Here is a 12,862-nt window from a genome sequence, read left to right on the forward strand (position 1 = left end):
TATGTATGTATGTATGTATGTATGTATGTATGTATGTATATATACATATACACACATATAATAATAAATAATATACGTATATATGCATATCTCTTATTATAAAAGGCAGATTTTATCTGCCTCCCTTTGGGAGTTATACAAATCTACAATATAGGATTTCTTCAATTACAATTTACCTAGCAATTTTAAGAGTACAATGCATCGCGTCATGCCAGCTCCAGTTTTTAAAATTTAAACTCCAATTAAGCAAAATTTACAGAAAACTCACATTCTGGTGTGTGTGTCAAATGCTTTTCTTATCTCTTATTATAAAAGGCAGATTTTATCTGCCTCCCTTTGGGAGTTATACAAATCTACAATATAGGATTTCTTCAATTACAATTTACCTAGCAATTTTAAGAGTACAATGCATCGCGTCATGCCAGCTCCAGTTTTTAAAATTTAAACTCCAATTAAGCAAAATTTACAGAAAACTCACATTCTGGTGTGTGTGTCAAATGCTTTTCTTAGTCTGGTTTACAGCACACGCAAACGCACACACACACTGTGTAACGAATAAAATGAAACTAGATGTAATATTTGTTACTGTCCATGAACGCTGATAGATACATGAGTAAAATGTATGGGAAGCTACAAATAAGAGTGAGTGAAAATGTTCTTGGAAGAGAGTAAATGAGTTGAAGCTTGAGAACAATCAGATACATTTGCAACACATCTGTTGAAAATATTATTATTCACACACATACATATACATATATACATACAGACAGACAGACAGATAGACACACACACACACACCACACACACACACACATGATCCAGCATGGCCACAACCTCAAGGCTGAAACATATAAAAGAATACAGAATATAAATGTGTGCATGTGTGTGAGAGAGAGGTGTGTGTGTATATGTATGTATGTATGTATGTATATATATATAATAATGCGGTTTTTTCAACCGCTTGAACTAAAAGTCAGAGGGGAATGGGATAAACTACTTATATTAACTTGCTATAAAAGCAGGTAGTAATTTTATCTTGTCCTTATTCATAGTGCAAGTTTTGAAGAGTGCATTTCGATTTTAACAGCTATTTTTTTCAAAGCTATGTTGGAAGTAGCATATTTGGCATATTTTGCTTTATGAGTTCAATAAAGACAACAACGCAAATGCAGTATATGGGGATTGGACAATAAGCGTAAGGCAGTGTCAATGGTGGTTCCAGAAATTCCGAGCCATAAACTACAGCCTAGAAGACGAGCCTCATCCTGAAAGATCTGTAGAACTCGACAAGGACATCCTGAAAACCCTGGTGGAACAAAATCTCATCGTAACTGTTGAGGAACTAGCAGAGAAGCTTGGATTTGGTCATTCAACCATTCATTGAGACCTGTGTGCTATCGGAAAAGTCAGCAAATTGGGTCAATGGGTTCCTCACAACTTTCCGAGTCTAATTGCATGCAGAGAGTGAATGTATGCTTTTCTTTGCTGTCACATCTCACCACTACTGCGCTATGTATATCTATATATATAAAACTGTAGTTGTGTGAGTGTCTGCCCCTTCGATTTAGATTCCTAACTACTCCCACATTTTGCGGTGCAGTTTAACCAAATTCGGGTAGCTTATAGTCGTGATTCATATCGAGCCCGTCTGAGTATTAGCGCGCGTCTACGATGAGTCTACGATTTAAAAATAATTTAACATCATTTTTTATTCCATTTTTAATGCATAATTTTTCGTGTGTCGATGGCGGTGGAGTTGGCGTCCACGCTCACACCTGCACCTGTGGGGAGGGAGTGTAAGGAAATCAACGTCGTAATGCGTTGTCAGGGAGACCAGCGTTCTTTTAGAACAACGACTTCATGGCTTGAAGACACCAAAACAGAAATGGCTAAGAAAGCGTCTACATGAGTCTACGATTTAAAAAAAAATTTACCATCGTTTTTTTTCCATTTTAATGCATTTTTTCGCTATTATATAAGGTAAGTAACTCTCTAAAAATGTCTACGATGAGTCAACGATTTAAAAAAAAATTTACCATCATATTTTTTCCATTTTTAATGCATTTTTTGCTATTTTTTTGGCTATAACTCTCTAAAAATGCTTATATAGTTATTTCCCTTACAAACCCGAGCAACGCCGGGCGATACTGCTAGTATATATATATATTGGAAGGTTTGGAGAATATATATATATATATATATATATATATATACATATATGGGTATAAGACGTCACCAACTGTGCAAACAACATGAAATACGTAAACAACGAGTGAAAAAATGGAAAACAAATGACCTTTCATGACTTGTTGGCTGTCTGTCTACTCCTCATTTCGAGCAATCAACGACAATATGAGTCTTTAAAGACAGTTGCTCCCATGAATTCTAAAATAAAATTTAGGATTTATGAACAAAGTTGGGAACAAAAACAGGATAGTGGAGACATACAAGGAAACCGAACGAAAGCAAACATATGCATATATGGATGCAGGACGTCACCAACTGTGCAAACAATATGAAATACGTAAACAAAAGAGTTAAATACGTAAACAATGAGAGAAAAAATGGAAAACAGGTCAAGTAAACACAGAGAAAAGACCCTTCATCAGTTGTCGTCTGTCTATTTATTCTTCATTTCGAGCATTCGACGACAATATGAGTTTTCAAAGACAGTTGCTCCCATTAATTTAGCATTTATGGAGGGTCAAAGTTGGGAACAAAAACAGGACAGTGAGGACATACAAGGAAACCGAAAGAAAACAAACACGGAGGGTCGTTAGACCATAACGAGAAGAAAATAGCAAAGTGAGAGAAAAATAAGTCCAATCTTTTGAAAGTCCGTGCAGGAAAAGAAAAATGGTCATGTGAGAAAAGGAAAGATGGACGATGGCCACGTGTGAGCAACGGCAGAGGGAGAGAGTGATAGATAGACAGAGGGACAGACAGAAAACTCTGATATAAAACCAGACATGCATTGAACATTTTGAGGATTTTTTGCTTGCTCCCATTTTCTTGAGCTTGCAAACCATAGTGGCAGTGGATATCTTACTTTGGCTTATCTCTGGACCATATAAGAAGCGTGGAAACGAGTTGTAAAGTGCTGTGTAAGCATTGTTGGACCTAAAAGTTTAGGTTGTATATTAACCGGTGAAGTGACTTTCCGATGCCCAGTTAAATAAGGAGACGTCATGATGAACATGGAATCCACGAATGCGAACCCGAGTGAAGCCAAATGCAGGCGCAATAATCTCATGCATGGATATTGCGGACATTTTACTTAGGCGTTCGAATCACTGTTCTTGGACTATTTTAAAAAACTCTCTGACGAAGCATATATTTATATATGAATAAATTAACCCTATGAATTTTTGGACTACTTTATAAAACTCTCTGAGGAAGCCTAGAGGCATACCCAAGTATCATAATTTTATCTACAGATTACTACAATATACTAAAAAGATGGCAATAACATATGGGGTACTGTGATCCCTTGGCTGAAACAGCTGTAAGAAACTGCTCTTCTTTCTCTATTATATTAGGTTGGGAACTATGCTCCTGCCAGTTTTTTAAATTTAAATATTTTAAAAGGTTCAATAAAAAAATAACAACTAATTAATCAATAATGAATTCACCTTTGTTGTTTACAACTTCTTCCCAACGTTCAAGATTTTCAATACGTCGTTGGTAGAAATCACAAGTTTTCGACTCGAAAAATTGATCCAACCAAGCTCTCAATTCTGAATCAAGGTTGAACGAAACTCCGCGCATAGCATTTGAAAGAGATCGAAAGAGGTGGAAATCCGTTGGTGCCAAATTAGGAGAGTACGGCGGGTGTGGCAGCACTTCCCAGCCATGCTTTTGAATGGCTTCCTTGGTCATATTGGCGATATGAGGGCGAGCGTTGTCGTGCAGCAGAAGAATTCCATGCTGACGATTAGGTCTTTTTTCTTGAATAGCCGTGTTGAGTCGTTCCATCTGTTGAACATAGAGTTCCGCGTTGGCCGTTTGGTTCCGTTCAAGCAATTCGTAATGGATAATCTCTTCCCAGTCCCACCATACGCACAACATCGTTTTACGCGGATGAAGATTTTGTTTCACGCGCGGTGTCGCTTGTTTACGCTACTTCATACTGATGTACAGACACCATTTTTCGTTGCCAGCAGCGATTCGGTAAAGAAATCGTTGCTTGTGTCCATGAGTTGAGCGGAGATTGTGGCTCGTTGATTTTTGTTGTTGGTCACTTAAAGCATGCAGAACCCATGCTCCATACTTCTGAACCTTTTCCCATATAGCGGTGTGGGAGCATTCCATTTTCTCTGTCGCTTGAGAATTTTCGTGCAAAAATTGGTTTAATCGTTCTTCATCGAACTCAACTGGACGGCCAGAACAAGGTGTGTCTTTGAGGTCAAAATTTCCATTTTTGAACTTGTCATACCAATCACGATTGGTTTTTTCAGCTATAGCACCCTTTCCGTGCACAGCACAAATGTCGCGAGCAGCTTTTGCGGCCTTAGAACCTTGATTAAAGGCAAAAAGATTTCGAAAATGCTCGTTTTTCTTCATTTGGCATTTCATTTTAATGATCTGAAAATAAACAAAAATTAACTAAAATTAACTAAAAAATAAAAAAAGATTCCAAAATTAATCAAAAATAGAATTCTCGAAAAAAATAGATTCCAACATTTAAAAACGCAATAAATTCCAAAGCTTAAAAAAACAGCGGGAACTTAGTTGCCAACCCAATAGAAATTACTAATACTTTAAACATGTATTTATATATTATCTGAACTGTTTAAAATAAATAAATAGACATAATGTAATGTCTAACAGCTGATGAATACTACCTCTGGATTCCCTCCATTTTCTTCTTGCCATATAAATTAAGGGTAAAACTACTTATTAGCCTCGCCTAATTATACTCAGTGGAGTAATTGTCACACAATAACCAGCACTTGTGTATTAATTAGGTATTCTGCCAGCTGTATATTGGATAGATACTATCTCTTAGTTGGTTGGATTCACAACCGCTAACACTCTTTGAATTATATATATACTTTGATACTTTGATAGGTTTCGGCCATTATTGGCCCAGGCCATGTCTAACTAATAGCACCACCTGGTATATATATATATATATATATATATATATATATATATATATATATATATATATATATATATATATATTATATATATATATACAGGGGTGGGACAAAATAATGGAAACACCTAGCAGCATAGCATCATAATTTTGAAATATCTATAAAACTGTCAAAAGCTTGTTTATTTTTGTTTTTTGATTTATTATTAGTGTTGCTTAATATGTTTTGCTAAAATTGCTGTTTCTTTTCAGATATCACCAGAAAAACGTAATTAAGATTCATTAAAATGACAGATCTATCAGATTTTCAATGAGGTAAAATTGTTGGTGCTCGTATGGCAGGCGCTAGTGTAACGAAAACAGCGGAAATATTTGGTGTATCAAGTAGTACCGTCTCAAAAGTAATGACAACCTTTGAGAAAGAGGGAAAACCCTCCTCGTCGAAACAAAACTCGGGAAGTGTATACGTGTGGAGATAGCCAAAAGAAGCATTTGGCCTAGACTGCCTTCTTCCAACTGTTAAATTTGGAGAATCTGTGATGATCTGGTGGGGGGATATATCTTGGAAATCTGCCGGCCCAATGGTTTCCCTTCATGGCTGACTATTTAAGCATTTTAACTGATCAAGTTCATCCTCTGGTTGCGGAACTGTTTCCGGAGGGAAACACAATCTTTCAGGATGATAATGCACCAATTCAAACATCTAAAGTTGTTACTGAATGGCACAAGGAACATTCTAGTGAAGTTGAACATCTTATCTGGCCACCACGGTCTCCAGATCTCAATATTATTGAACATTTATAGTGCATTTTAGAAAAGCAACTAAGGAGTCGATATCCTCCACTGTCACCACCACAAGAACTGGAGACTGTTTTAAAGGAAAAATGGACAAAAATTCCTTTGGAAACAATTCAAACTTTGTACCAGTCCTTAACTCATAGAATTCAAGCTGTAATTACTGACAAAGGCGGTGCTAACCGATATTAAAATAAATTTATTGAAATTTTAAGGTGATTCCATTATTTTGTTCAACCCCTGTGTAGTATATATATATATATATATATATATATATATATATATATAAATAAGAAAAAAAACAAGAAGAAAGCACACAAAAATGGATCAATATTTCGGTACAATTGTTTCGTACAATGACCAGCTTTTTAAGGCTGCAAATATTGCAGCAAATACAAGTGACCCGTACTCATCAGCCGAATGATGAGTACGGGTCACTTGTATTTGCTGCAATATTTGCAGCCTTAATAAAGCTGGTCATCGTACGAAACAATTGTACCGAAATATTGATCCATTTTTGTTGCTTTTTTCTTGTTTATAATCACCCCGCATTATCTTTGGTTAATACCATATAGATTCTGGTGCATCTAAGTTAAGTACCGCATTCATGTGAATTCAACAGAACTCACTTGAATCTTAATTGCTTTTACTATATATATATATATATATATATATATATATATATCCATACACATATTTTTATAAACATCTATACACATATTTATAAAACACCATACACACACACACACACACACACATATGTATATACATACACACACATATATATATATATAGACGATCAGAAAATGGAGGAAAAACACCAAATAAATGTGTATCTTTGGTGTTAAAAAGCTATTATTTGATGAATTATGCAAGAGTGAGTTTACAGCTGTTACTGTGCACCATATTGAGGTAAATATGTATTTACCTTGTTGCAAATGGTAGACGTCATCAGAACGAAGAAGGCAGAGGTAGACAAAGAAGAAAATAGAGCGAAATATAGAGGGAGAAACCAGAAAAGAAAATGTTCAATGATTCGAAAGTCTTACATTTTAGTTGGGTTCAAAGTTCATTAAATCCATTGTGAGGTAGTTGAAGAATAGAGGTTGGTTAAATCTGAAGCTTCGTAGTTTGTTATTAGCATGTCGTCCACGTGCCTGCCTGTTCAGCTAGTTGACCGCCTGTGTAATCTGAGGGGGTTATCCCTAATTATGGATATCCGGTGTGGTTAATAGGAGCTATGTGTCCCTAACTTATAGGTTGTGGGTAGTTCGTATATTTGCAAAGGAAGCCGTAAATATAGGTAAATTTTATATCTAGCAGGAGTACGATTTAGCGTGTAAAGACAAAGCATCGCAATGATATTTAGGTTTGAGGAGTGCAATGAAAAGGAAAAAGAAAAAGATAGAGGAGGGGTAATTTAACGTGTAAAAAGAGTTGGTTGTTCTCGACTGAAAAGAATTATAGGAAAAAGGTAGGCTAGTGAAGAAAGTAGATTAGTTATATTAATTATTTCTTAATAATATGGGTTGAGTAGGCTAGCGTAGGATATAACAATTTTTATGTATTTGTAATATGGAATGGATATGCGTAAGATAGTTAGGTTCGGGAAGGTTAAGGGGAGGTAATACGCTTATATGTAGGTCTGCTAATAACATTCAGGCTAGGAGATGGTGGTGTATACTGGAATGAGCGGGGTTTAACGAAACTTAGGGAATACGAATCGGACTTTATACTGCCAAAATTAGTTTCTCTTCTTTTATTGAGTAGAGGTGATTTGGCCATTAAAATTAGTAGTTACTCTGTTATACAAAGCTCACAACGCTTATTGTTAATGGTATAAGACGAAGTTTTTGCTAGGATACACCATTCTGAAATATAGTTGATTTTTTTGTCTTTTAATTCCCAGATGTAGCTACTAATTCAGTCCTGTAGAGTTTGCTTTACTCCTGCTTCTAAAGGTAGATTGGTGGGTATTGTATCTAAGTATCATTTCATTTTTCATAGCTCCTATATGGTTTTTTGCGAGTACATCGCATTGATATATTACGTTTTTTGTTTGTATTACACCTATTTGAGAATTGACACTTATTTCTGTCTCTGCAGCCACATAAATTATTCGGTTCATCTGTGCTTCTGTTATGTTGAGTGTGGGTTACTATTTATCATGTTGTTGTCCGTGTTGTTTGAGGGCGAGTTATTAGGGACGAGATTTATTCCATCTGCCTGTTGGTAGTTATATTTTATATTGGGTATTTTTCCTAGTTTCGTAGAAGGCGTCTAGCTTATTAATATTGATCGAGGCTATGACGGTAGCTAGGTTACTAGTTTGGCTATGGCCTACTCTAATTTTATTCTTAAAGATTCCTGGGTATTTGTCATTTAAGTTCAAGTGCTTGTCTATAAGTCTCATTATGGATTGAACTATGTTAGATTTAAATTGCATCACGAAGGGGATTATTAGCCAAATCTTATCGCTATTTCATTTATTTTTAGTATTATTTTTGGTGTAGAAGCTATCCTCAGTGTTCGTGTGGAGTGTAAAGTTGCTGTTATGATTGTTATATTTCTTTTTATGGTTACTTTTATTTTTTATATTGTTAGTGTCAGTTTTATTGGGGTTATTTCTGTGCAGTTGTCTTAAGTTATATGGCTTGGTGTTATCATTCTGCACTGGGGTTATATTGGTTCTTTGGGATTCGTTCTTCTTCTTCTTCTTCTTCTTCTTCTCTTCTTCTTCTTCTTCTTCTTCTTTGGAGTGTGGTTAGTGCTGTGATAATTGTCTTAGGAATTTATGTTGTTCCGGTTATTTGTATAACGTTTTAAGTCTAGGTATTTAATTTTTTTTGTTTATAACTTGCTTATATTTATCAAAGGTATCTAGGTTAGACAAAGAGGGGTGAAATTCTTTTGCTAATGCTATGTACTAATCCTCTTTTAATAAAGTTTGGATGGCTACTGGATGTGCTTATATACTTGAAGTTTGTATTAGGTTTTATGTAGGGTTCATGGAGTCTCGTGGCTTGGTTGCAGTTGGTGTCTAGGTAATTTATAGAGTTATATTCCTTTTCTATAGTAATAGTTAGGCCGAATCTTTTAAAAAGTTCATATAATTTTTTCTCAATTAGTTCTAATCTCCTATTTGGGACGTTTTTTAGTATGAATAGTGCATCGTCCCTATATAGCCCACCCTTGACTTCTGGGAATTCTTCCTGTATGTATGATAACAAATAAATACCTACTAAGTCTGTTACCTGTGCTGAATCTGGAGTTCCCATGGTGATATCAAAGTTATTAGGGGAATCTTTTCTTACCCATAGTTTATTATCGAAAGTTATTACTGATTTTCTCGCTGCTAAGATTACCTTAATTTCCTTCATTAGTAGTTGAGCATGATTTTTGACGAAGACAAGAGCACTATTAAGGATCATAGGGTTAATAGATCAGTAGTAATCTATGTCTATTTGTAGGAACTTGCAGTTTTTCTTGTTCTGAATTTTGGAGAACCAGTTTAATGCTTCGTAGGTGTTGGACCATAGTTCTAGGGCTATCATATTCTTTAATTTAGAGATATATTTATCTAATATTAATTTACTTAATTTACATAGATCGGACTTAGATGCTATTTTGTATTTTTTGTAATTTCTTTATGTAAAAGCTGGTGGTATAAATTTATATCCAATGTGTAAGAATTCCTTTTTTTTATCGGAGTGTACAATAATTCCCTTTTGCAATTTCAGTTTATATAGTAGGTCATTTAGGTTTTTTGGGTAGCTGTTGTTTCTTAGTGGGTCTCGTTTGAATTGTAGTTTCTTAATAGTATCCCATAGTTCGTTTTCAAAGGCGTCTAAGTGGCTGTTTGGTGGGGGTGTTTTCCTGGTCTTGAAAACTCCTTTGGTAAAGTCATTGGTGTATTGGTGGTGTGTTGTCTCTGCTTGGTTGTTTTTATATTAAAACATGACTTTCCAACGTAAGCGCTGGGTGAAGTCTGTTAATATATTAATGACTTCTTTAAGATATACATTTTAGGTGGAATCGGTATATCTTTTAAAGATGTTTCTATTGTTATTTGCTCCATTTACCCAGTATGTGCCTGGTTAATGTCTGGCTAAGGGGTCTTAGTCAGAGATACACACACACGCACACACGAAAACTTGAAGAAAACATAAAAGGAAAAATGCAACATATATCGAAATTCCAAAACCTACAGACTTGAAACTACGTCCAATGTGTAAGAATTCCTACATCAAAAACACAACGCATAAGCAGCTTAATAGATATAATTTTAAAACGTTTATGCAAAATGGTACTAAGCTTTGTCTGGGATGATATGGAATTTCTAAATTACATACCTAAAAGTGTCCATCAGGAAACAATTCCCGTTAGTTTTGATGTAACTAGTTTATACACCAATATTCCACACGACCTAGGAATTGAAACCGCAAATTTCTGGTTGAGAAAAAACCAAATCATATCAAGGTAAGATTCTCAATAAATTTTATTTTAGAAATATTGAAATTAGTACTGCAAAACATTCACTTCTTTGGCAAGAAGTTTTATTTACATTTCAAAGGAACAACGATGGGGACAAAATAGCCCCTACTTACGCAATACTCGTAATGGCTTTCTTAGAAGACAAATTTTATTTTCAACTTCCAGAAACATTTATCCAACAATTCTCAATTTACATAATGAACAATTGGAAACAAGGTTTGGATGACTGCTTTATTTTTTGGAGTAAAAAAAAACTAGATATCTTTCACTCACTTTCATATAATCTACATTCCTTGATGAAGTTTAAAGAATGGCACTCGAAGGAACTACAATTTTTGGACAACATTAAAACTAATTTTTCTATGAACCCGCGGGCACACACCAATACTTCAGCTTTCATTCCTCTCAACCCTCTCATACAAAAAGAAGCATACCATTTATTATGGCAAAATGTGTTTGCACTATAGTAATAAACGCCACACGAAAGGATAAAAGATTACAAGAATAAAAACATTTATAGAAAAACAAAAATATCCTACTAGACTTGACTCAGCAATTACCAAAGCGAAAAACATCCCAACGACAGAACTCAAAAGAAAACAAACACATAAAATTAGAAATGAACTCATAAGCATTTCTTTTGTCATTACTCACAACCCAAGAGACCATGACATTCTTAATACTGCTAAGAGATATCTCCCAGTTCTTCAACAGTAATTGAGAATTAACAAACTGAGAAAATCAGGAATAACATGTTGCAGACACCAAGCATCCAACCTAAAAAAGTATTTCACTAAAGCAATATTTACCACAAGAGAAGCAACATAGAGTCAAAAAGCAACAGAGAAAGTCAACAAGGGAAGCAACATAGTTAAAAAATGCAGAACATGCGATTACGTTGAAGAAGGTAAACAAATCACCTTTAAAAACAACATCACTATAAAGCGGACACCCCACAAAATAGACTGTCTCCCACCACCACCACCAATATATATACTCATTCACACACATTGTATCCCACACATATATATACCCTCTGCACACAAATTACACACCGCACGCTAACATAACACCCGAACCCCACGATCTTATCCTTTAAAGAAAGTAAACAGACCAACAGAAAGAAAATATCCCGGAAAAATTAAGCACATGACACCACTACATATATCACACTTCCAGCCCCTCAGGAGCGCAACACTTAATAATGCACACTTCCTCCACAAACACATTAAGATAACCCTTGCTGGTTTCACAGCATACCCAACCAAGAGACATAACTCCTATTCCCCTGGTCCTTTTTCGTTTCATCACTTCTTTTCACTTTCACAGCAGTCGCTGACAGGTTGTGTTAGTCCACCTCCGACAATAGAGAGCAGTCGCCATATTCCTTTCAACATCGGCTAACTTTGATGAGCGTAAGGTTATATAATCGGATTGCTACATAACACTCCATTGTATTCGTTGCGCGAAACCGATTGGTAAAATCAGCCGTGATGAATATATAATACTATATTTCGGATAATATATATATCTGTGTGTGTGTGTGTGTGTGTGTGGATATGCATGTATGTATGTGAGTGTGTATATATGTATTCTTTTATTGTTTGTTTTATTTTTTTTACTTGTTTCAGTCATTCGACTGTGGCCAGGCTGGGGCACCGTCTTGAAGAAATTTTAGTCAAATGTATCGAGCCAGTACTTATGTTCTTTTTCTAAGAGCCTGGTACTTAGTCTATTGGACTCTTTGCCAAACCGCTAAGTTACGGGGACGTAAACACATCAGAACTGGTAGTCAAACCGGGTGGGGGACAAACACAAACACAAAGACACACACGCACATTCATCCATCAACCCATCCAGCCAAACATACATACACACACACACATACAGAAGCCCACCGTATATATATATATATATATAATATATATATATATATATATATATATATATACGGTGGGCTTCTTCTAGCTTCCGTCTACCAATCCACTCACAAGGTTTTGGTCGACCCGAGGCTATAGTATTGGGTTGTCCGGAAAGTTCGTGCCGATTTTTAAAAGAAAGAAAAAGGTCAATAAATGCTTGCCATTGCATTTTTTATCAACCAAATAGGAACCATTTTGTTGCACAATGCATCTCCATCTTTCCTTTAACTTGAAAATACCCTCTTCCCAGAACTGAGGTGGTTTCAAGGCAAAGAATTCATCAAGGTATCTTTTTACGTCATCCAAGGAATTGAATTTTTTACCCTTAAGACTATTCTGCAGAGACCTGAATAAGTGGAAATCCGAAGGAGCAATATCTGGTGAATATGGAGGGTGGGGTAACACATCCCAGCCGAGCTGCAGCAACTTTTGTCTGGTTCCCAAAACATCAAGTGCCGAAAATGAACTTTCTTATCTTCCATTTTAAAGGGTTACAGAATTAACATAGGTTATAGGAACATAAACCTTCTTCCACGAAAAGATAGCTTCA

The sequence above is a fragment of the Octopus sinensis genome, linkage group LG9 (assembly GCF_006345805.1).
Source record: "Octopus sinensis linkage group LG9, ASM634580v1, whole genome shotgun sequence".
Taxonomy (NCBI): Eukaryota; Metazoa; Mollusca; class Cephalopoda; order Octopoda; family Octopodidae; genus Octopus; species Octopus sinensis.